Source organism: Triticum aestivum, chromosome 3A, assembly GCF_018294505.1.
Source record: "Triticum aestivum cultivar Chinese Spring chromosome 3A, IWGSC CS RefSeq v2.1, whole genome shotgun sequence".
In the NCBI taxonomy this organism is placed as follows: Eukaryota; Viridiplantae; Streptophyta; class Magnoliopsida; order Poales; family Poaceae; genus Triticum; species Triticum aestivum.
In genome coordinates this window covers 742126931-742151487 of record NC_057800.1, presented here as the reverse complement: position 1 = coordinate 742151487, position 24557 = coordinate 742126931, and positions in this window count along the sequence as shown.

Here is a 24557-nt window from a genome sequence, read left to right as displayed (position 1 = left end):
TGATAGGTGCCGTAGAAAACGTATTTTGAACTAGAACGCCTGCTCGGCTTCTGCATGTCGCAAGCGTCGGCAAGGAACGGATTGGCGCCGGAGCGGCGCCGTCAGGACGCCATGAAGGGCACAGGGCTCCCTGCTCTGTGGTCTCGGCTAGGGCTAGGGGAACCGGGGAAGGGGAGGGAGGCGGAAAAGGGCGGAATCTTCAGGGGGAAGGAGCGGCATGACGGTGGCTTGGCCATGGCGGCGAGTCGCTGGTGATGGGAGGCAGGACAACAGGAAAGATACTCGCGTTTTGTCTCCGTCCAACGAGTTTACAGCAAGTTCTGTTGAGCAGCAGCAAAACTAGTAGTACTAAGAAGAGGAGAGACGTTGGGTGGATTATGTGAGGTGGATATAGGCTATGTTAGGCTCCTACATAGCAAAAGCAAAGTCAGACGAGCAGGGACGTCGCCGTTTGCTGTGGTGCGATTGTGAATCCCAGCGAGAAGGGAGCACGAAGATTTCTGAAACGCTACGGGAGAGAAAAGACAGGTGAAAGAGAATGATGTGAAGAATAGTTTTTTTTTGTTGAGGGATAATGCTCTCTTTATTACTGAATAATCAAGGGTATAATAGAAATATATGGAGGATCTAGGAGCCACAGAGAGCGTCCTTGTAACAAATCTAGAGAGCTACGAGCTAAATCATGAGCATGAGTATTGGATGCTCTTCCTTCATGGACAAAGCATACATCTGTAAAACCCTCACTTCTACTTTCTATTTCGCGAATGACAGCCGCATATGCAGGCAGAAGATTATTCTTCAGCGAGTTAATTGCTTCCAGACAATCAGACGACAGAACACATTTGCCCAGCTGAAGATCTGCAGCTAAAGCGAGTACCTCCCGACACGCGATCGCCTCCAGGGTCGGAGGGTCTGAGATCCCAGAACAGACCAGGACTGAAGATCTCATGTAATTACCATCACCACGGCGACAATTGGCAGCAACAACACCACGGTTCTCTGACCGAGTGACTACAGCATCAACGTCTATTTTAACCTAATCATCCGCTGGAGCAATCCGTCTTCGAACAGCAGCAGGAGCCGATCATGTAGTTCTAGCATGGGGCGGATATCCTATAAGCTTCAGATCATGGATGAAATTGCCAACAAATTTGGATATAGCGAAGGGACTTTGGAAGATCTCCTCATGACTAGCTTTCCGGCGAGCCGGCCAAATAGCCCATAATGTGACCATCGTTTCGACAAACTGGGAATGGGGTAGGGACTAAATTAAGGTGAAAATCCATTCCTTTGCATTGCTAGATTGATTAACGGAAATGCGATCAACTAGCACTTCATTTTAGAGCGCCCATCGCGCAATCAAGCAGGGATTGACGCCAATCATCATCGGATGCATGGCAGAAGCAGCATTCAGGAGTAACAAACATGTTGCGATGGTGACGTTCTGAACCTGTTGGGATGCTATGATGGGCTAGTCTCCAAAGAAAAACACGTATCTTGCTTGGTACCTTAATTTTCCACATCTTCGTCCATTGTTTCTGCTCCGAAGCTGAAGGAGAGCTGGACTGTCTTCCTTCCAACCAATCCTCCCTGATTTTTTTGTTGTTCACAAGAGTTCTATAAGCAGATCGGACCAAGAATAACCCAGATTTTTCAAACTGCCAGGCCCAAAAATCCTCCTGTGGAGCTGTGCATACTAGGATTGATTTAATGAACTCCACATCCATTGGCCAGAAATATTCCTCTAACTACTCCGAGTTCCAAGTGCCAGATTACGAGGACCTAGCATCACAACACATGAATACTACAAAATATAGAATTAAAAGAAAACTACAAAATGTAGAAATAAAAGTCCTCCTCGCTGTCTTCGATATCGGCGTTACTCGGAGAGCCTTGAACTTCGTTTATGCTGACATACACGTTGCACAACATTCACGATTTGACAATGTTCATTCATATAGCACGTTTACGCCTAGCTCATTAACCATCGCGAATATGTAGTAGTTGTCTTATTTAATGGTTAACTAGCCGGGTTGACGGTGTATATGCAATATAGGGCATAACTATTATTATGAGTTAATTTTGACATGCATATAGTTTCTGTATGCATGCATGAAGTGGTGGAATATTTGGTTTACTTTATAGCAACGTATATACCGTTGCATTGAGCCATCATATGCGAGGGCTATATGAAATTGGGTGATGGCATATTCAATTGCACTATGCTATGTTTAGTGCAATCAACATGGCTACGACCCTAATTATCTTTTAGTTTTGTGGATGCATTCACCTATATGAAAGGAATGCATGATTTAATTTTAATCTGTATGAGGGATATTTTATGACATATGGGTTATGCTTAAATACTACTTTTGCTAGTCTCAAACATATCATATATGGGCATGCGACTAAGTGAATCTAGTCAAATATTTATATGCCTTCGGATTCGCGGTGCATGAGAATATTTGTTTTGAAGTTTCACTTCACTTGTATTAGTACTAACATCATGTAGCCACATTGTGCCCATGCGTAGCATAACCAAGTGAAGTATGTTGATTTGTTCTTGCTTGTATTATCACCAACATAGCACAAACTGTATGCTCCTAGTGTAACCAAACATAAGTATATATCGATTTATGTTTCGCTTGGACATGATGAAGTTAACTAGACAGATGGCATGCAAATATTATCAATTTTTTTGGTCTTTGCTTCATGATTAAATAACTAGCACCACATGATGCAACAATGACTGCATTTAGGGATCCGGACAAGCTATAACTTATATGGAAGAAATATGCCTGAATTTCCAACAACATAGGGCTTTATGAAACCAAATCAATATGAGGTTTATTTTCATTTCTATCCTTGATTTGTATCAACATGGGATGCAAGATCACCATGAGACCAAATCAAGATGGACATATTTTTATTCTTGAATCGCCATGAGACCAAGACAAGATGAGCATAATTTTTGGTCTTGACTTGTATCCACACGGAGATGCAAGATCACCATGAGACCAAATCAAGATGGACATATTTTTATTCTTGAATTGTATCAACATGGGATGCAAGATCGCCATGAGACCAAAACAAGATGAGCATAATTTTTGGTCTTGACTTGTATCAACATGGAGATGCAAGATCACCATGAGACCAAAACAAGAAGAATTTTAGTTGCATCGTGTGCACTTAGTTTGCATCATTATAGGATTGAGGAGTGATATATGACCATTAGGCATCTCATGCATTATCTTGATTTGTATCAACATGGGATCAAGATCACCATGAGACCAAAACAAGAAGAAACTTGTGGCCAGAACCGAAAATATATGAGATACGTGGTAAAAATAAAGCATCATTGATGGATATCTTGAATTGTATCAACATGGGATGCAAGATCACCATGAGACCAAAACAAGAAGGAATATATTTTTTATTCTTGAATTGTATCAACATGAGATGCAAGATTCATGAGACCAAAACAAAAACATAATTCAACCATGGTTTGTATCAACAAGGGATGCTAGATCCCATGAGACCAAATTAGGTGTGCTATATGGAGCGATATAGAACATCAATACTACTTGAGACATATGGTGAAAGAGGAGTGCATCAAGCAGAGAGCAAGGAGGTAGCCATGTATTCTCACCTTGCCTTGGATGTGGTCACGTGCGTGTGATGTGGTGATGTAGATGAGCAGCTGCCCGTGTAGAGCAGCTCGTGGGCGATGCAAATGGTGAGCAGCCGGCGATGAATGATGCGGACGACGATCGGTCGGCGATGTGTGTGGCCAACGAGGAGCGGTGCGACGGCAATGGCGACGACGACAAGGAGCAGCCGGCGACAAGGACGTCGACGAGACGAACGGCCGGCGGCGACGACGGCGAGACGAACAGCCGGCGGCGATGACGGCGAGCGGCGTTGCAGCGTATGTATGTGTGTGTGAGAGTGATGGACTAGAGATAGAGCAAGCAATGGATGGATGATGAGTGAGCAGCAACAGCGGTGGCTAGTGGATGAAAAACTGAGCGACCCCATGTATGCCGAGCGAGGAGGTAATTATAGGGAGGACTGGAGCTAGCGCTGCGCGCTCGCCTGCCCACGTTCTGTGTATGTAGGATCGTGAGATTATGGGAAGCGTGGGCTACTCCTTTCCTTTCTCTTATTTCTTTATTGCTAATTAACCGGGAAGGTCCCATCAGCCAATATGGGCTAATTTAGGCCAAGGTTTTTACAACGTGTAGGTCTTGGCCCATTGAGCCTAATTATTTGATTAAGCTTTAATTGCATGCAGACATGGCTTGGACTAACACACGTATGGGCCTCTTGATTTAGTTGGAGAACCTAATACACATGCATGCATGTCTATGCATTGATCAGGAAATCAATTACGTATTGGATTATATAGGCCATGTCATGTACATACAGCTTATAAGTGTATGTACGTACGCACGTGTTATCCAATGACTCAATGTTATTATTGGCTTTAGATTATATTTTCTACAAATTTAGTTAATTCACAATGACATTTTGGTGGGGCCGTGCTATGTGTTATATTTTGCCGATACCGGCGCCCATCTTAGATGCCGGGATTTTATGTTGACATTAGAATTCTACCGTCGGTGACGGTACACGTATGCAAGCTATTTGTCCTCTATAATTTCCTTGGAACAACAATTTGATGATTATTATTTTTCCATCACATTTTATAATCACCGGCTCTTTTCGGTGTCCGTAATATCAACATTCAACAATATATCACACCATTATTTTCATCAGCCATTGCTTTGAACGATCGACCATTTTTAAATAGTTTCCCTTCATTATTAAATGGATTTTTGCCATTTGCATTTATCTAACTTTTGGTACAGTATTTGCACTCTATTTTGTTTTGGTCAAAAACCATGTCAACAGGATGACGCGGTCGTTGATAGAATCCTTCAGTCGCTTCCACCGAGCTACAAGAGCTTTGTGATGAACTTCAATATGCAGGGGATGGTGAAAACCATTCCTAAGGTATATTCAATGCTGAAATCAGCGGAGGTGGAAATCAAAAAGGAACATCAAGTGTTGATGGTGAATAAAAACCACTAAGTTCAAGAAAGGCAAGGGTAAAAAGGGTTTCAAGAAAGACGGCAAGGGAGTTGCCGCGCCCGGCAAGCAAGCTGTCGAGAAGAAGCCAAAGAATGCACCCAAGCCTGAGACTGAGTGTTTTTATTGCAAGGGAAGTGGTCACTGGAAGCGGAACTGCCCCAAGTACTTAGCGGACAAGAAGGCCGGCAACACCAAATGTATATGTGATATACATGTTATTGATGTGTACCTTACCAGTACTCGTAGTAGCTCCTGGGTATTTGATACCGGTGCGTTTGCTCATATTTGTAACTCAAAACAGGAGCTGCGGAATAAGCGGAGACTCGCAAAGGACGAGGTGACGATGCACGTCGGGAATGGTTCAAAGGTCGATGTGATCGCCGTCGGCACACTACCTCTACATTTACCTACGTGATTAGTTTTAAACCTCAATAATTGTTATTTAGTGTCAGCTTTGAGCATGAACATTGTATCAGGATCTCGTTTAATACGAGATGACTACTCATTTAAATCCGAGAATAATGGTTGTTCTATTTATATGAGAGATATGTTTTATGGTCATGCCCCGCTGGTCAATGGTTTATTCTTAATGAATCTCGAACGTAATGTTACACATATTCATAGTGTGAATACCAAAAGATGTAAGGTTGATAATGATAGTCCCACATACTTGTGGCACTGCCGCCTTGGTCACAGTGGTGTCAAACGCATGAAGAAGCTCGATGCAGATGGACTTTTGGAGTCTCTTGATTACGAATCATTTGACACGTGCGAACCATGCCTCATGGGTAAAATGACCAAGAGTCCGTTCTCCGAAACAATGGAGCGAGCAACCAACTTATTGGAAATCATACATACTGATGTGTGCGGTCCAATGAGCGTTGAGGCTCGCGGTGGCTATCATTATGTCCTCACCCTCACTGATGACTTAAGTAGATATGGGTATGTCTACTTAATGAAACACAAGTCTGAGACCTTTGAAAGGTTCAAGAAATTTCAGAGTGAGGTTGAAAATCAACGTGACAGGAAAATAAAATTCTTACGATCAGATCGTGGAGGGAAATATTTGAGTTATGAATTTGGCACACACTTAAGGAAATGTGGAATCGTTTCACAACTCACGCCGCCTGGAACACCTCAGCGCAATGGTGTGTCCGAACATCGTAATCGCACTCTATTGGATATGGTGTGATCTATGATGTCTCTTACCGATCTACCGCTCTCATTTTGGGGCTATGCTTTAGAGACTGCCGCATTCACTTTAAATAGGGCTCCATAGAAATCCGTTGAGACGACACCGTATGAATTATGGTTTGGGAAGAAAACTAAGCTGTCGTTTCTAAAAGTTTGGGGATGCGATGCTTATGTCAAGAAACTTCAACCTGAAAAGCTCGAACCCAAGTCGGAAAAATGCGTCTTCATAGGATACCCTAAGGAAACCATTGGGTATACCTTCTACCTTAGATCCGAAGGCAAGATCTTTGTTGCCAAGAACGGATCCTTTCTGGAGAAAGAGTTTCTCTCGAAAGAAGTAAGTTGGAGTAAAGTAGAACTTGATGAAGTACTGCATCTTGAAGCGGAAAGTAGCATAGCTCAGGAAGATGTTCCTGTGGTGCCTACACCGACTAGAGAGGAAGTTAATGATGATGATTAAGGTACTTCAGATCAAGCTGCTACTAAACTTCGTAGGTCCACAAGGACACGTTCCACACCAAAATGGTATGGCAACCCTGTCCTAGAAATCATGTTGTTAGACAACCGTGAACCTTCGAACTATGAAGAAGCGATGGCGGGCCCAGATTCCAACAAATGGCTTGAAGCCATGCAATCCAAGATAGGATCCATGTATGAAAACAAAGTATGGACTTTGACAGACTTGCCCGATGATCGGCGAGCGACAGAAAATAAATGGATCTTTAAGAAGAAGACGGACGCGGATGGAAATGTTACCATCTATAAAGCTCGACTTGTTGCTAAAGGTTATCTACAAGTTCAAGGGGTTGACTACGATGAGACCTTCTCACCTGTAGCGAAGCTGAAGTCCGTCCGAATCATGTTAGCAATTGCTGCATTCTATGATTACGAGATATGGCAAATGGACATCAAAACGGCATTCCTTAACGGCTTTCTTAAGGAAGAATTGTATATGATGCAGTCGGAAGGTTTTGTCGATCCTAAGAATGCTAACAAGGTATGCAAGCTCCAACGCTCCATCTATGGGCTAGTGCAAGCATCTCGGAGTTGGAACATTCGCTTTGATGAAATGATCACAGCGTTTGGGTTTATGCAGACTTATGGAGAAGCCTGCGTTTAGAAGAAAGTGAGTGGGAGCTCTGTAGCATTTCTCATATTATATGTGGATGACATACTGTTGATGGGAAATGATATAGAGCTCTTGGAGAGCATAAAGGCCTACTTGAATAAGTGTTTTTCAATGAAGGACCTTGGAGAAGCAGCTTACATATTAGGCATCAAGATCTACAGAGATAGATCAAGACGCCTCATAGGTCTTTTGCAAAGTACATACCTCGAAAAAATATTGAAGAAGTTCAATATGGATCAGTCCAAGAAGGGGTTCTTGCCTGTATTGCAAGGTGTGAAATTGAGCTCGGCTTAAAGCCCGACCACGACAGAAGATAGAGAAAAGATGAGTGTCATCCCCTATGCCTCGGCCATAGGGTCTATTATGTATGCCATGCTGTGTACTAGACCTGATGTAAATTTTGCCGTAAGTTTGGTACGAAGGTACCAAAGTAATCCCGGCATGGAACACTGGACAACGGTCAAGAATATCCTGAAGTACCTGAAAAGGTCTAAGGATATGTTTCTCGTTTATGGAGGTGACGAAGAGCTTGTTGTAAAGGGTTACGTCGATGCTAGCTTCGACACATATCTGGATGACTCCAAGTCACAAACCGGATACGTGTATATTTTGAATGGTGGGGCAGTAAGCTGGTGCAGTTGCAAGCAAAGCATCGTGGCGGGATCTACATGTGAAGCGGAGTACATGGCAGCCTCGGAGGCAGCGCATGAAGCAATTTGGATGAAGGAGTTCATTACCGACCTAAGAGTTATTCCCAACGCGTCGAGCACAATGACTCTCTTTTGTGATAACACTGGAGCTATTGCCCTTGCCAAGGAGCCCATGTTTCACAAGAAGACCAGACACATCAAGCGTCGCTTCAACTTCATTCGTGAAAATGTTCAAGATGGAGACATAGATATTTGTAAAGTGCATACAGATCTGAATGTCGCAGATCCGTTGACTAAACATCTTCCACGAGCAAAACATGATCAACACCAGAACTCTATGGGTGTTCGATTCATCACAATGTAACTAGATTATTGACTCTAGTGCAAGTGGGAGACTGTTGGAAATATGCCCTAGAGGCAATAATAAAATGGTTATTATTATATTCCCTTGTTCATGATAATTGTCTATTGTTCATGCTATAATTGTGTTATCCGGAAATCGTAATACATGTGTGAATACATAGACCCAAACATGTCCCTAGTGAGCCTCTAGTTTACTAGCTCGTTGATCAACAGATGGTCATGGTTTCCTGACTATGGACATTGGATGCCATTGATAACGGGATCACATCATTAGGAGAATGATGTGATGGACAAGACCCAATCCTAAGTATAGCACAAGATCATGTAGTTCGTCTGCTAGAGCTTTTCTAATGTCAAGTATCATTTCCTTAGACCATGAGATTGTGCAACTCCCGGATACCGTAGGAGTGCTTTAGGTGTGCCAAACGTCACAACGTAACTGGGTGGTTATAAAGGTGCACTACAGGTATCTCCGAAAGTGTCTGTTGGGTTGGCACGAATCGAGACTGGGATTTGTCACTCCATATGACGGAGAGGTATCTCTGGCCCACTCGGTAACGCATCATCATAATGAGCTCATTGTGACTAAGTAGTTGGTCACGGGATCATGCATTACGGAACGAGTAAAATGACTTGCTGGTAACGAGATTGAACGAGGTATTGGAATACCGACGACCGAATCTCGGGCAAGTAACATACCAATTGACAAAGGAAATTGTATACGGGATTGCTTGAATCCTCGACATCGTGGTTCATCCGATGAGATCATCATGGAACATGTGGAACCAACATGGGTATCCAGATCCCGCTTTTAGTTATTGGCCGGAGAGTTGTCTCGGTCATGTCTGCATGGTTCCCGAACCCGTAGGGTCTACACACTTAAGGTTTGATGACTCTAGGGTTATGAGGAAGATTTGTATGTGATTACCGAATGTTGTTCGGAGTACAGGATGAGATCCTGGACGTCACGAAGAGTTCCGGAATGGTCCGGAGGTGAAGATTTGTATATGGGAAGTCATCATACGGTTGCCGGAAATATCCGGGGGTATACCGGTATTGTACCGGGATCACCGGAGGGGATCCACCTGCCCAGGAGGGCCTTATGGGCTGTAGGTGGAAGGGAACCAACCCCAAGTGGGCTAGGGTGCCACCCCCCTAGGGCCCATGCGCCTAGGGTTGGGAGGAACCCTAAAGGGGCGCCCCCCTTGGCTTGGGGGGCAAGCCCCTCCCCCTTGGCCGCCGCCCCCCTCTAGATCTCATCTAGAGGGGCTGGCCCCCTTCCCCCTTCTCCCTATAAATAGAGGGGCGAGGGGAGGGCTGCAGCAGCACATCCAAGGCGCAGCCCCTCTCCAACACCTCTCCTCCTCCGCAAGAGCTTGGCGAAGCCCTGCCGGAGTACTGCCACTCCATCACCACCACGCCGTCGTGCTGCTGTTGGAGCCCTCTTCCTCAACCTCTTCCTCCTCCTTGCTGGATCAAGGCGTGGGAGACGTCACCGGTCCGTACGTGTGTTGAACGCGGAGGTGCCGTCCGTTCGGCGCTAGGATCATCGGTGATTTGGATCACGACGAGTACGACTCCATCAAACCCGTTCTCTTGAACGCTTCCGCTCGCGATCTACAAAGGTATGTAGATGCACTCCTCTCCTTCTCGTTGCTAGTTACCACATAGATTGATCTTGGTGATGCGTAGAAATTTTTTAATTTCTGCAACGATCCCCAAGACTAAGCCCGTGCGGTCTACCGGCGATGCTGGCACCGTCCGCGACCGTGGCAAACCTTCTAGAATGGTGGGATCAAAGCTGGTCCAGGGTGCTGAGGGACCATAAATGAGGATGAAGCTCGCTGGTGCAGCTGGTCTGGTACATAGCATGGAAAGAACGAAATGCGCAGATCTTCGATAACAAGTTCTCGACGGGGGTGCAGGTCTTCCACCGCCTGATTGAAGACATCGACACTTGGACAATAGCCGGCCGTAACAAGATCAACAACCTGCTGCATAGACCTCTAGAACCAGACTAGACATTAGGATATGGAATGCGGTGGTACAAATTTCGTGCAAATTTTGTAACTAATAGACGTTGTCTTCCCTCTCTCATATTCAATGAAAAGCTACACAGCACCATTTTTGTCAAAAAAATTTGCAATTCCTAACGGTATAATTATTCAACAGTAATGCTTTGAAGGTGTGTAACTCTGGGACGGTAACATCGCACTGGTATTTTATTCAATGGTGCACTAACAATAATTATTCCGTCCCATGAACAGTGCACAACACCCCTCCGGCCGTCGGATTTTTGATCCAGTGCTGAACGAACACAACACTCAGGAATAGTGACTTGAATTTTATTTCCGTGTGTCTTTTTCTGGAGAGATAGAAATTTAGCTACTTTTTGTTTTCATGCAAGCGATTTTTTTTAGCTAATCCCGTACCATGTGTTTGGTCTTGACCTATGTTCCACACAAGGAAAAGCCAGGGTTTCGAGTTTCCTTTTGATTTAAGTTTCAAATGTTTCTTTCCTTCTTTGGGTAATTTTTGGACGCAAATCTTTTAACTTAAATTGGCACGGCGTCCCGCAGCATCGCCTGTATTAAGACGCAATGAAATCGCACCCCCTGAGAGCTCCACCTTGATGGCTACTTTTCACCACACGCGCAATGTAGAACCACGTGCTTTTCTTCCAACCAATGTTGATGACAATTGCACTGCACCAGCCAATGTCAACAAACAGTATCTCACTACAGTACTTGATCAGTAATTTTGAGCGTTCTTTTCCAAGCTTTTTCCCTCAAATGAAGACCTTTGACCTTGGAATGTATCTACAGTAGTTTGAATAGTATTCCGAGTGTTTTTTCCCATAAGACACAAATCTTTCAACTTCAATAGGCACGGCGTGCCGTGGCATCAACCTTTCCTAGTATGTAGTGCATATTGTATTTGTGAATCAAGGTGTCATGTGTTGGGTAACCTCGTGCCTCTACCGCATGCGTGTCGCCTTCACCAAGTGCCCTCTGCCAGGCCACCATAATGCTGACAATGGTCCAGCCACTGGTTATTCTAGGAAAATATTATGGCACCTCCATCACAGGGGCCTCCTGGTCTTCTTCTTTCTAGTTTCTGCCCGTTTGTTTTTTCCAAGGCGCAGAGAGGCGAGCAGACAATCAATCAGATCAGTTGGATTTAAGGGATCATGCAGAAGCGTATATGGAGGGAGCATCTGTTTTTGGGGCCATACATGACATATGCATCAATCAATAACCGCCGTGCAACTAGCTGCATTGTTTAAGCATGATTGATTAGCTGCATATTCTCTATGGCAAGTTGCATCTGTTTTATCAATTATTATGCAGTTGGCTACATATTTTATTGATTAGGTCCAACGTCTTCAAAAAAATTTGAATTGGTTCTCTCGCGCCATCAACCCAAAGATATATCCAAATTAGAAAAAAATTATATGTCTGAGTGAGGTTAAGTCAGGGCCGGATGATTAATTAAAATCCCTCGTGCTACATGCTTCTGCCGGATAGTTATACACCCAACACAAACCCGGATAGATCGGAGCTAGAAAAAATAGCACTAGTGCACAACCTTGACATCAACCCAATGATATATCCAAATTAGAAAAAAATTTAGAGTAATGTGATAGGCTATATCAAGCATATACAACAATAACAAATAAGTGACTGTGAAGCACTACTAAGAAAAGGGCTATAGATGAAATTGACACTAATGGCGCACCAGAGAAATGGTGCGCCACTACTATATACTAATGGCGCACCATGTGCTGATGCGCCATTAGTGTCGGTGCGCCACTAGTAACAATTTTTTTTATTTTTCCAAACATAGTAATGGCGCATCCAGGCAAAGTGCGCCATTACTAGTTCTAACTAGTAATGGCGCACCAGCCATAGAGTGTGCCACTACTGTATTTTTTTTATTCTTTTTTTTGCAAAACTACTAATGGCGCACCGTGGCACAGTGTGCCATTACTAGTTTAAACTAGTAATGGCGCACTATGCCACGATGCGCCATTAGTGTGTGTGTGTATATATATATATATATATATATATATATATATATATATTTCTTTTTATTTTTTTGCAAAACTACTAATGGCGCACGGCCAGCAGGTGCGTCATTAGTATGTTGGGTTACTAATGACGCATGGCTGAGTGGTGCGCCATTAGTAACCTGGGACCAACTAGATATTTTGGATAGCCACACCTACACACTCACTTTCCCCACTTCATTCCCTCCACCTCCTTCTCCAAGCTTGTCGGCTGCCTTCTCCTCCTCACCTCATTTGCACCATAGATTCATCAAAAATAAGTGGTGAAATTATCTTTTTTTTTGATAGGTAAGTAAGGGGAAAGCTATCTTCATGTTGTAGATCTACTTTTTTTCTCCCTAACTCGCTCCAACAACATGCACATGCACTTTTTGTGGCCTAGCTAGATCTCTGTATGTTTGTGGTGTTGCATATATGTTTGTGTTTGCAGGTAGCGGTATTTGAAATGCAATAGTTGCCAATATTTTGGCGGAATGTTGATTCATTTCCGTTTCGGCGAGAATTTTGGCACTATGCATTCTTTTTGGTCATATTTTGAGGGAAAGTCATGCCAAATTTTTTCTTAGTTCTAAAATATCGTTTTGCTCTACCCCGCAGGCGACCATGGTCCGCACGATGACCGAAGGCATCGTGAATAGGTTTTTGAGCTCCGCGAAGGCCGAGATGCTTTAAAAAAACGAGACGGAGATAAGATGTCCGTGTCGAAGATGCAAGCTAAAGAGCCTTATTGCGGACCCGGATTCCGGGCAGGTGCGGGACCACCTACTCTTGCATGGTTTCATGGATGGCTATCAGTGGCAAGGTGATGAAGATGACTATGAAGTCGTCCATGGGGGCCGGGCAAGAAATGAGGAAGGGCAGCAAGACAACCACCGCGGCTCGGGCGGGCGAGAAGACGAAGAATCTCCAAGACATGATCACGACGGTGTTGCTGTACACAGTCATCATGTAGAAGATGCCGAACATGATGATGAGGACGATGCCGGAGCATACGAAAGGCATTATCATGAAGATGAAGATGCCGGCGGAGCAGACGACGATGGACCATCGATGGGCTGGGTGCAGGACCCTCATATTCAGGAGCTGCTTCTCAAGAAGACGGATAACGCAAGAGCTGCCGCCCGAGAGAAAGCCAATCTGGATCAACTGGAGATAGACGCGGTTACTCCATTGTATGAAGGATGCAGGCCCGAGGATACCCGCCTGAAAGTAACGCTCATGGCTCTGGAGATGAAGGTAAAACACAAAATGACCGACGCATGCTTCGACGAGAACATGTCATTCTGGCACGAATGTCTTCCCAAGGGGAACAAGTGCCCTACCAGTTTCGAGGAGGCAAAGAAAATCGTGTGTCCTCTGGATTTACCCCACGTGAAATACCATGTGTGCATGAACAATTGCATCATTTATCGGGACGAGCACGCGGAGTCTACCATATGTCCGGTGTGCGGTGTCACTCGATACAAGAAGAGGAAGAAAGCTCCTCGAAAAGTGGTGTGGTACTTTCCGATCACTCCTTGTCTGCAGCGGTATTTCGTGGACCCTAAGGTAGCAAAGCTCCTGCGTTGGCACGCGGATAGGGAGGAGAAGAAGCGAGAAGATGACGCAAATGATCCGGAGATAAATAAAAAAGACAAGATGCTGAGTCACCCAAAGGATGGGAGCCAGTGGCAAGCGTTGAACTTCGAACACCCAGAATTTGGGAAGGATTCAAAGAACATCGTGCTGGGCGCGAGCACCGATGGAGTCAATCCGTTTGGCAGCCAGAGAAGCACACATAGCACCTAGCCTGTGTTTGTGTGGATGTACAACCTCCCCCCCTGGTTGTGCATGAAGAGGAAGTACATTCACATGAGTATGCTAATTGAAGGGCCGAAACAACCAGGGAACAACATCAATCTGTATCTGGGGCTGCTGAAAGAGGAGCTAGACACGTTGTGGAAAACGCCAGCCAATACGTGGGACGCTACAGAGAAAGAATATTTCCCTATGAGAGCCGCACTGCTCACTACGGTGCACGACTATCTCGGTTACGGATATCTCACGGGGCAGCTGGTGCATGGATTTTCTGGATGCGTCAGGTGCATGGATGACACAAGGATCTGTTCATGGGACATCGAAGGTGGCCTCACGACGATAGCTCACGGGTCTGCTGGTGCACGGATTTTACGGATATCTATCGCCAGCTAGATAGAGATCCCGGGTCTTCGAAAACCGTGTTCATGGGACATCGAAGGTGGCTTCGCGACGATGACCCGTGGAGGAAACGCAAGGATTTGTTCGATGGTGAAACCGAACCCCGAAGACGCCCGCGTACGAGGAGCGGCGAGGAAATAGACGAGTTGTTGAAAAATTGGAAAGATTTCCCACTGCCGGGAAAGAAGCAAAAGGCGCCAGAGCCGCTGCTAAAGGTATGGAAAACGAGGTCTGTTTTCTGGGACTTGCCGTACTGGAAGATCCACCGTGTGCCTCACAGCCTTGATGCCATGTATATCACGAAGAACGTGTGCGAGAGTCTTCTTGGTACCCTGCTCAGCATGCCAGAGAGGACCAAAGATGGGCCAAAAGCAAGTGCAGACTTGAAATCAATGGGCATCAGGCAGGAGCTTCACGCTAATGATGATGATGATGATGATGATGATGAGGCGAAGCAGGACACAGAAAGTCATTGCAAAGGCAAAAAGGCCAAGAAGACCTGAAATGACTACCCTCCCGCGTGCTTCACTCTAAGTCAGGAGAAGATCGAGCAGTTTTTCACCTGCCTCATAGGAGTAAAACTTCCTTATGGTTACACGGGGAAGATAAGCAGATACCTAGACCCAGCGAAGCAGAAGTTCAACGGGATGAATTCTCATGACTGTCACGTGCTGATGACACAAATACTTCCAGTTGCAATCCGTGGGATCATGGACGCGCACGTCCGTGAAACGCTGTTTGTCCTATGCAACTTTTTCGACGTCATCTCTCGGAAGTCGGTTGGCGTGAGGCAACTCAGAAGGCTACAGGAAGAGATCGTGGTGATACTATGCGAGCTTGAGATGTACTTCCCGCCCGCATTCTTCGATGTTATGGTGCATCTGCTGGTCCATATCATGGAGGATATCATCCAACTCGGGCCGACGTTCCTGCACAGCATGATGCCGTTCGAAAGGATGAATGGTGTCATCAAAGGATACATTCGCAACATGTCACGTCCAGAGGGAAGCATAGCCAGGGGCTTTCTTACCGAAGAGTGCATCTCCTACTGCACGAATTATCTAGGCATCGAGAACCCTGTTGGTCTGCCCGTCAACAGGCACCTCGGCAGGCTCGCTGGATGGGGTCACCATGAGGGTCGCCGTGAAATGCATGTCGACTTCAAGGGTTGACTCGCCGACTTTGAAAAAGCAAACCTAGTCTCGCTACAACACATAGACGTGGTCGATCCTTGGGTGGTAGAGCAAAAAACCTTTATTGAGAAGATGTACAATGACGAGGCCAACAGAGGACGGACGGAGATATAATCAAGGAGCACAACTCATGTTTCACGCGTTGGTTCAAGTAGAAGCTTCTATCGTACCCTTTACATGAGGATTCTTCCGCGGAAGAACAACTCATATTCGCCTTGTCACAGGGCGCCGAGCACAACCTGGTGACCTATGAGGCGTACGATATCAACGGCTCCACATTCTACACCGAGGACAAGGACATGAAGAGCGATGGTTATCAGAACTCCGGGGTAACGATGGAATCCTACACCGGTAACGACAAGGACAGATACTACAAAAGAATCGAGGAGATCTGGGAGCTGAGCTACGCTGGAGAGAAGGTCCCGATGTTCCGTGTCAAATGGGCCAAGAGCGTCCTAAAAGAAGACCGGTATTTCACCACCATGGTTATACCCGAAGCCAAATCCAAGACCGCGGGCGCAAACGTCACTGCGAAAAATGAGCCATGGGTACTGGCTTCCCAAGTGGACCAATGCTTCTTCATTACCGACCTGTCAAAGCCCAGTCGTGTTGTCGTGAGGAGAGGCAAAAGGAAGATCATCTGAATGGATGGAGTAGCCAATGAGCAAGACTTCGACAAGTATGGCGACCCGAAGATCGAACATGACGATGACGATGAAGTAGCAGCATACACCACAAGAAGAAGCAGGACCACCCTACCTAAAGGAAGTCCGTTCCATAGAAGAACTCCATTTGCGAAAAATAAGGGCAAGAAGATTGTGAACAGATAGCTAGCTAAGATCGATTGTATTTAAATCATAGTCTTCATTTCTCGATTGTGTTTCATGGGCACTTTTTGATATCATGAATATTTTTAAATTTCATGGGCACCTTTTGAATTCATGAGGACACTCGATCTCGATCCCCCTCAATCTCGATCTCGATTCCCCCTCCAACTTGATCTCAATTCCCCCTCCATCTCGATCTCGATCCCCCTCCATCTCGATCGCTATCCCCCTCCATCTCGATCTCGATACCACCCGCACCCTCCCCCGCTAGCTCCACTGCCGCCGCCCCGTCGTGCCGCCGCCGCTGCTTCTTGCGGCCGCCTTTCCCGCGCGCTCGTGCTCGGACGCCGGGCCCCACGTGCTCGTGCATTGCCGTCGCCGCCGTCACGTGGCTGTTGCTTCTTGTTGCCAGTCTCCAGCCTGATGAAAATAGTAGATTCAGTTAAAACAACCCAGTGGGAATTAAGAATTCAAACATATAGCAAAGGCAGATTTCTCGCGAACTCTACCATCTAGTATCCTATGAATCAGAACTTCCAATCCTTTGGGACTACAGCCCAGCCATCATAGAGCATTGGGGATGTTATATTTTTGCTGCATCTTCTTCAGTTGAAAGAGGTACAGGGGGCAATATGGCCATCTATTTAGGTGTGTATCATCGAAAACAAATCAAAGTAGCGCGTTTAAGTTAAAGAGGATAAATCATTTGACATCTAGCCCAGTATTGCGTTCACTTTTCCTAATTTGCGACGCAAAGCAGCGACCAGTGGAATATTTCTGCCTGTAATCGCCATATAATTTGGTTGAAAGTTTGTTTGCTGGTACTGACTCTGTGTAATCCGTCTGTAGGGAATTCTGGCAGAACTTGAGTACAGTCCTGTGGGGTTCATCATCAGCTGTTAAGGAGTGATTCAGTGATAGTGACCACCACAGGTGGTAGTGGTAAGGTTAGGTGCGGCCGCCGTTCCCGCGTGCTCGCGTGCTCCCGTGCTCCCGTACTAGACAGTAGCATCTTCAGACATTCAGTAACTGAATTTGGGTTGTTCTGTTCATCATGCAGTTCATATCTCCCCCGGATCGCTGCCGAAGGGCCTGCACTCGCTGGATGTGTCACGAAACAAGATCGCCAACGTCGAGGGGCTTCGAGAACTGACGAAGCTTCGCGTGCTGAACCTCAGCTACAACCGAATTTCGTGCATCGGCCACGGTAAGTCGCAGATGGTTTTGCTGGTGTGGTAATTGATTTACTTGTTTGGTTTGGTAGCTGGAGCACTGTATCAGTGGTGCTAAACTGCTCTTGTTATCTGACTGGTTGGTGCGTTATGAGCCACCGTGTTGTGTATGGCCTGCCTAAGAATTGGTTAAGTAGTAAGTTGTTTAGGCTTGGCCATTCCACTCATTGTAGATAGATAGAGTTACACTTTTGTTACATTGCGTTATCTTTCTGTAGAGTAGTAATGCTCCACTTCCACATATTTTTAGTTAGTTATCTTCCAGTGGTATTTCAAATTGAAGCCCTGAGCAGCAGCACCTCTTGTGTTGTTCACTATCACATAGTTGTAGTTTGGCAAACACATCTAGTAAATATTCTACTATTTTGAAGTGCTTGTTGGAATATGTGTGTGAAATTATTTTGTGGCAATTTCTGCTTCTGATCAAAACAGGTACCTTATAACATCATGGAATCACAACCTTATAACAAATAATTTAAGAGGCTATGTTCTGGTTTGCTGTATCTCCACCAGTTTGGGTTGGTGAATGTGGATGATTTTTTTATCCTGTGAACTCATTGTACTGCTACAAGAATTTGGTATCATCATGGTGTAATTTTGTTAATATTCTGGTTTTGTTAGATAGTGGCTACACTAATCTAGAGTGATACAATTTTCCTTCCCCTGTATTTCCTGTGGCTCTATTGTGTAATAATTGTTCTGTCATGAAAATAGAGTTTTGTCTCTCATGTTCTGAATTTCCTCTTTTCCTCAAATTTTGCTTCACAATAGTATCTCTGTGGCTGTTGTTGATCATCTTTCAAGTTTATCTTTGTACTAGTATTTGAGCTCTTTCCATCATCTACTGTCATGTGGAACTCTTTTTACAGTTAAAATGACCATGATTTACTGTGTCTAGTAGTTGGGTTTTTTATGTCTGTTTACAGCTCTAGTACATTTCTCTTACACTTACTAAGGACTTGTATTTCTGCTTTTTAGGTCGGCGTAAATTTGGTAGTCTCTGAGTTTTGTTAATCCTATGATATGTCGCTCTGTCAGCCTTTGTAATTTGCACCTATATTATGTAACACTACTTGATGATGTTAAACTGTAACTCCCTTTCCTTAGAACTGTAATTACTGTAGCAACAAATCCATTTTCATCTATATGTATAGCACACACAAGGAAATGACTGTTCTGTGTTTTTTGTGTTTGTTTTTACAGTCCTCTAGTAACTGAGCTACTGTTGTGTTGTTGTTCCTATACTGTAATTGTTTCAGCGCACACTACCATGACTTAATGTTTACAATAGCTGTTTTCTTTGTATCCAATAGTCAGCGTATATTTTTCTTCAGAGGTAACTGGTCAAATGTTCAGTGTGTATGTCTGAACTTGGATGTTGCAATGCTGTTTTCTTCAGAGGCTACTGTCAAAAACTTGAGCTACTGTCTTGCAAAGATGATGTTCATCTTGCTAGTTTGCTGGGTTTTGTCTCCGACCATTGTGTCGTGATGAATTTGCAGGTACCCCGAGAGGCCCTTGAGTTTGCCGGAATGTCGATTAACTTCCGTTCCGGCAAATTCGGGTACTCCATATGTCCTATTTTCAGCAAAGGTCATGCTGAAATTTTCCGTGAATTTTAGCATGACTTTGCTAAAAATAGGACATATGGGGTACTTGCGACTAATGCATGGGCCGGGGTATCTTATTACTTAGTTAAGTAGGATCAACTGCCCCGCCATTCTTGCTGCATTAAACCATAGGTGGCAATAGAGCCAAGTGATTAGGGCCAACTTAGAATTCTCCTTAGTATCGATAAACCCTAGATGATAAACCCAACATAGGTGGCAATAGAGCCAAGTGATTAGTGCCAAGTGATTAGGCCCAACCTAGGGTGCCTTGGCATCGATAAACCCTAAATGATGAAAACTTAACTTGGCTGCCCCGGATGCCTCAGTGTCGATGAGAACCTAAATGATGTACGCTTAGGCTTTTAGGGTGCCTCGGCGTCAACAAACCCTAAATGATAAAAGCTTAGCTTTTAGGATGCCTCGGTGTCGACAAACCCTAAATGATGAGACCATGATCTTGTTCCTTGACAATAACCAACTTTTTGACCAAACTTTTTTCCTATTTAGAGCAAAACATGGCCCACAACGATGAGGCCGGCGGTTCGGGCGGCAAGCAATTCTGGAAGTTGTCCCAGGAGTTGGAGGAAGAACCTCACCGCTATGAGGACGCCGCGGAAGACACCGATCCTGACTACACAACCACTAGTGGCGTCGGGGATGACACCAATGATGGCGCCGCCGAGGATGCCACCACTGATGATGGCGGCGCACGCACAGATGGCAGCCAACCGAAGAGGTAACGGAAGGACCGGCGCCCGAGCGTGCTCGGCACAGTCAAGGAGGAATTTACTGAAGTGAACTCCAATGGGCATCCGACGGCGCCCAGACAAGTAGTCAAGGGGTACTCGGTTCAGCTCGGGTGCATTCTCCGGAGCACCATCTCGATCAACACCGAGAACCTAAGGCATAAGGACCGAGGGAATTTGCGCAGCCTCCTCCTCACAAAGTTGCACGAACGATACAAGTTCCCCGCTGAGTTTGCAAACACACGCCTCTCAGGGAATAAAGTGAACAGTGCCGCCCTCACGAGGATGAGCACGACCCTGTCTACTTGGAGAAGCACGGTGAAGGCAATGATTGAAAAAGGTGATAGTTATGACAAGATCAAGGCGAAATATCCTTTGATGAGCGAAGATGACTACAAGGAGTTCAAGATCAAGTGCGAGAGCCCCGCAACCTCCGAATCAAGTCAGTGGGGGAAAGAAATGCGGCAGTTGAACTTAGGGGTCCACCAACTCGATCCCAGCGGTTAGAGAGTGGCAGAGCCTATATGGGACAAGGAGGACGCGGAGCGTGTTGAGCAAGGCCTACCGCCCCACTTCGAGAAATACAGTGACAAGCAGACTAGGAACTTTCACAGGGCCCGGTACAAGAAGGACCCGGTAACAAAGGAGCTTACCACGGATCCGAAGACCAGGGAGCTTGAGCTTGTTCTGGTATGGAATACACCCCCGTGTAATTATCTCCATATGGTTGCATTCTAATTAATCCCCAATATTTCTAAATGGTTCACGTGTTGGGAAACGTAGTAATTTCAAAATTTTCCTATGCACACGCAAGATCATGGTGATGCACAGCAACGAGAGGGGAGAGTGTTGTCTACGTACCCACGCAGACCGACTGCGGAAGCGTTGACACAACGTAGAGGAAGTAGTCGTACGTCTTCCCGATCCGACCAATCGAAGCACCGTTACTCCGGCACCTCCGAGTTCTTAGCACACGTACAGCTCGATGACGATCCCCGGGCTCCGATCCAGCAAAGCGTCAGGGAGGAGTTCCGTTAGCACGACGGCGTGGTGACGATCTTGATGTTCTACCGTCGCAGGGCTTCGCCTAAGCACTGCTACAATATAATCGAGGTGGAATATGGTGGCAGGGGGCACCGCACACGGCTAAGGAACGATCTCAATGATCAACTTGTGTGTCTAGGGGTGCCCCCTGCCTCCGTATATAAAGGAGCCAAGGGGAGGGGCCCGGCCGGCCAAGGAGGGCGCGCCAAGGGAGTCCTACTCCCTCTGGGAGTAGGATTCCTCCCCCAATCCTAGTTGGAGTAGGATTCGCTGAGGGGGAAAGAGAGAGAGGGGGGCCGGCCACCTCTCCTTGTCCTAATAGGACTAGGGGAGGGGGGAGGCGCGCGGCCCATCTTGGGCTGCCCCTTCTCCTTTCCACTAAAGCCCATTAAGGCCCATACAGCTCCCGGGGGGTTCCGGTAACCTCCCGGTACTCCGGTAAAATACCGATTTCACCCGGAACACTTCCGATATCCAAACATAGGCTTCCAATATATCAATCTTTATGTCTCGACCATTTCGAGACTCCTCGTCATGTCCGTGATCACATCCGGGACTCCGAACTAACTTCGGTACATCAAAATGCATAAACTCATAATAACTGTCATCGTAACGTTAAGCGTGCGGACCCTACGGTTCGAGAATAATGCAGACATGACTGAGACACATCTCCGGTCAATAACCAATAGCGGGACCTGGATGCCCATATTGGCTCCTACATATTCTACGAAGATCTTTATCGGTCAGACCGCATAACAACATACGTTGTTCCCTTTGTCATCGGTATGTTACTTGCCCGAGATTCGATCGTCGGTATCCAATACCTAGTTCAATCTCGTTACCGGCAAGTCTCTTTACTCGTTCCGTAATACATCATCTCGCAACTAACTCATTGGCTGCAATGCTTGCAAGGCTTATGTGATGTGCATTACCGAGAGGGCCCAGAGATACCTCTCCGACAATCGGAGTGACAAATCCTAATCTCGAAATACGCCAACCCAACATCTACCTTTGGAGACACCTGTAGAGCTCCTTTATAATCACCCAGTTACGTTGTGACGTTTGGTAGCACACAAAGTGTTCCTCCGGTAAACGGGAGTTGCATAATCTCATAGTCATAGGAACATGTATAAGTCATGAAGAAAGCAATAGCAACATACTAAACGATCGGGTGCTAAGCTAATGAAATGGGTCATGTCAATCAGATCATTCAACTAATGATGTGACCTCGTTAATCAAATAACAACACCTTGTTCATGGTTAGGAAACATAACCATCTTTGATTAACGAGCTAGTCAAGTAGAGGCATACTAGTGACACTAAGTTTGTCTATGTATTCACACATGTATTATGTTTCCGGTTAATACAATTCTAGCATGAATAATAAACATTTATCATGATATAAGGAAATAAATAATAACTTTATTATTGCCTCTAGGGCATATTTCCTTCAGTCTCCCACTTGCACTAGAGTCAATAATCTAGATTACACAGTAATGATTCTAACACCCATGGAGCCTTGGTGCTGATCATGTTTTGCTCGTGGAAGAGGCTTAGTCAACGGGTCTGCAACATTCAGATCCGTATGTATCTTGCAAATCTCTATGTCTCCCACCTGGACTAGATCCCGGATGGAATTGAAGCGTCTCTTGATGTGCTTGGTCCTCTTGTGAAATCTGGATTCCTTTGCCAAGGCAATTGCACCAGTATTGTCACAAAAGATTTTCATTGGACCCGATGCACTAGGTATGACACCTAGATCGGATATGAACTCCTTCATCCAGACTCCTTCGTTCGCTGCTTCCGAAGCAGCTATGTACTCCGCTTCACATGTAGATCCCGCTACGACGCTTTGTTTAGAACTGCACCAACTGACAGCTCCACCGTTTAATGTAAACACGTATCCGGTTTGCGATTTAGAATCGTCCGGATCAGTGTCAAAGCTTGCATCAACGTAACCTTTTACGGTGAGCTCTTTGTCACCTCCATATACGAGAAACATATCCTTAGTCCTTTTCAGGTATTTCAGGATGTTCTTGACCGCTGTCCAGTGATCCACTCCTGGATTACTTTGGTACCTCCCTGCTAAACTTATAGCAAGGCACACATCAGGTCTGGTACACAGCATTGCATACATGATAGAGCCTATGGCTGAAGCATAGGGAACATCTTTCATTTTCTCTCTATCTTCTGCAGTGGTCGGGCATTGAGTCTGACTCAACTTCACACCTTGTAACACAGGCAAGAACCCTTTCTTTGCTTGATCCATTTTGAACTTCTTCAAAATCTTGTCAAGGTATGTGCTTTGTGAAAGTCCAATTAAGCGTCTTGATCTATCTCTATAGATCTTTATGCCTAATATGTAAGCAGCTTCACCAAGGTCTTTCATTGAAAAACTCTTATTCAAGTATCCCTTTATGCTATCCAGAAATTCTATATCATTTCCAATCAGTAATATGTCATCCACATATAATATCAGAAATGCTACAGAGCTCCCACTCACTTTCTTGTAAATACAGGCTTCACCGAAAGTCTGTATAAAACCAAATGCTTTGATCACACTATCAAAGCGTTTATTCCAACTCCGAGAGGCTTGCACCAGTCCATAAATGGATCGCTGGAGCTTGCACACTTTGTTAGCTCCCTTTGGATTGACAAAACCTTCTGGTTGCATCATATACAACTCTTCTTCCAGAAATCCATTCAGGAATGCAGTTTTGACATCCATCTGCCAAATTTCATAATCATAAAATGCGGCAATTGCTAACATGATTCGGACAGACTTAAGCATCGCTACGGGTGAGAAGGTCTCATCGTAGTCAACCCCTTGAACTTGTCGAAAACCTTTTGCGACAAGTCGAGCTTTGTAGACAGTAACATTACCATCAGCGTCAGTCTTCTTCTTGAAGATCCATTTATTCTCAATTGCTTGCCGATCATCGGGCAAGTCAACCAAAGTCCATACTTTGTTCTCATACATGGATCCCATCTCAGATTTCATGGCTTCAAGCCACTTTGCGGAATCTGGGCTCACCATCGCTTCTTCATAGTTCGTAGGTTCATCATGATCTAGCAGCATGATTTCCAGAACAGGATTACCGTACCACTCTGGTGCGGATCTCGCTCTGGTTGATCTACGAGGTTCAGTAGTATCTTGTCCTGAAGTTTCATGATCATCATCATTAGCTTCCTCACTAATTGGTATAGGTG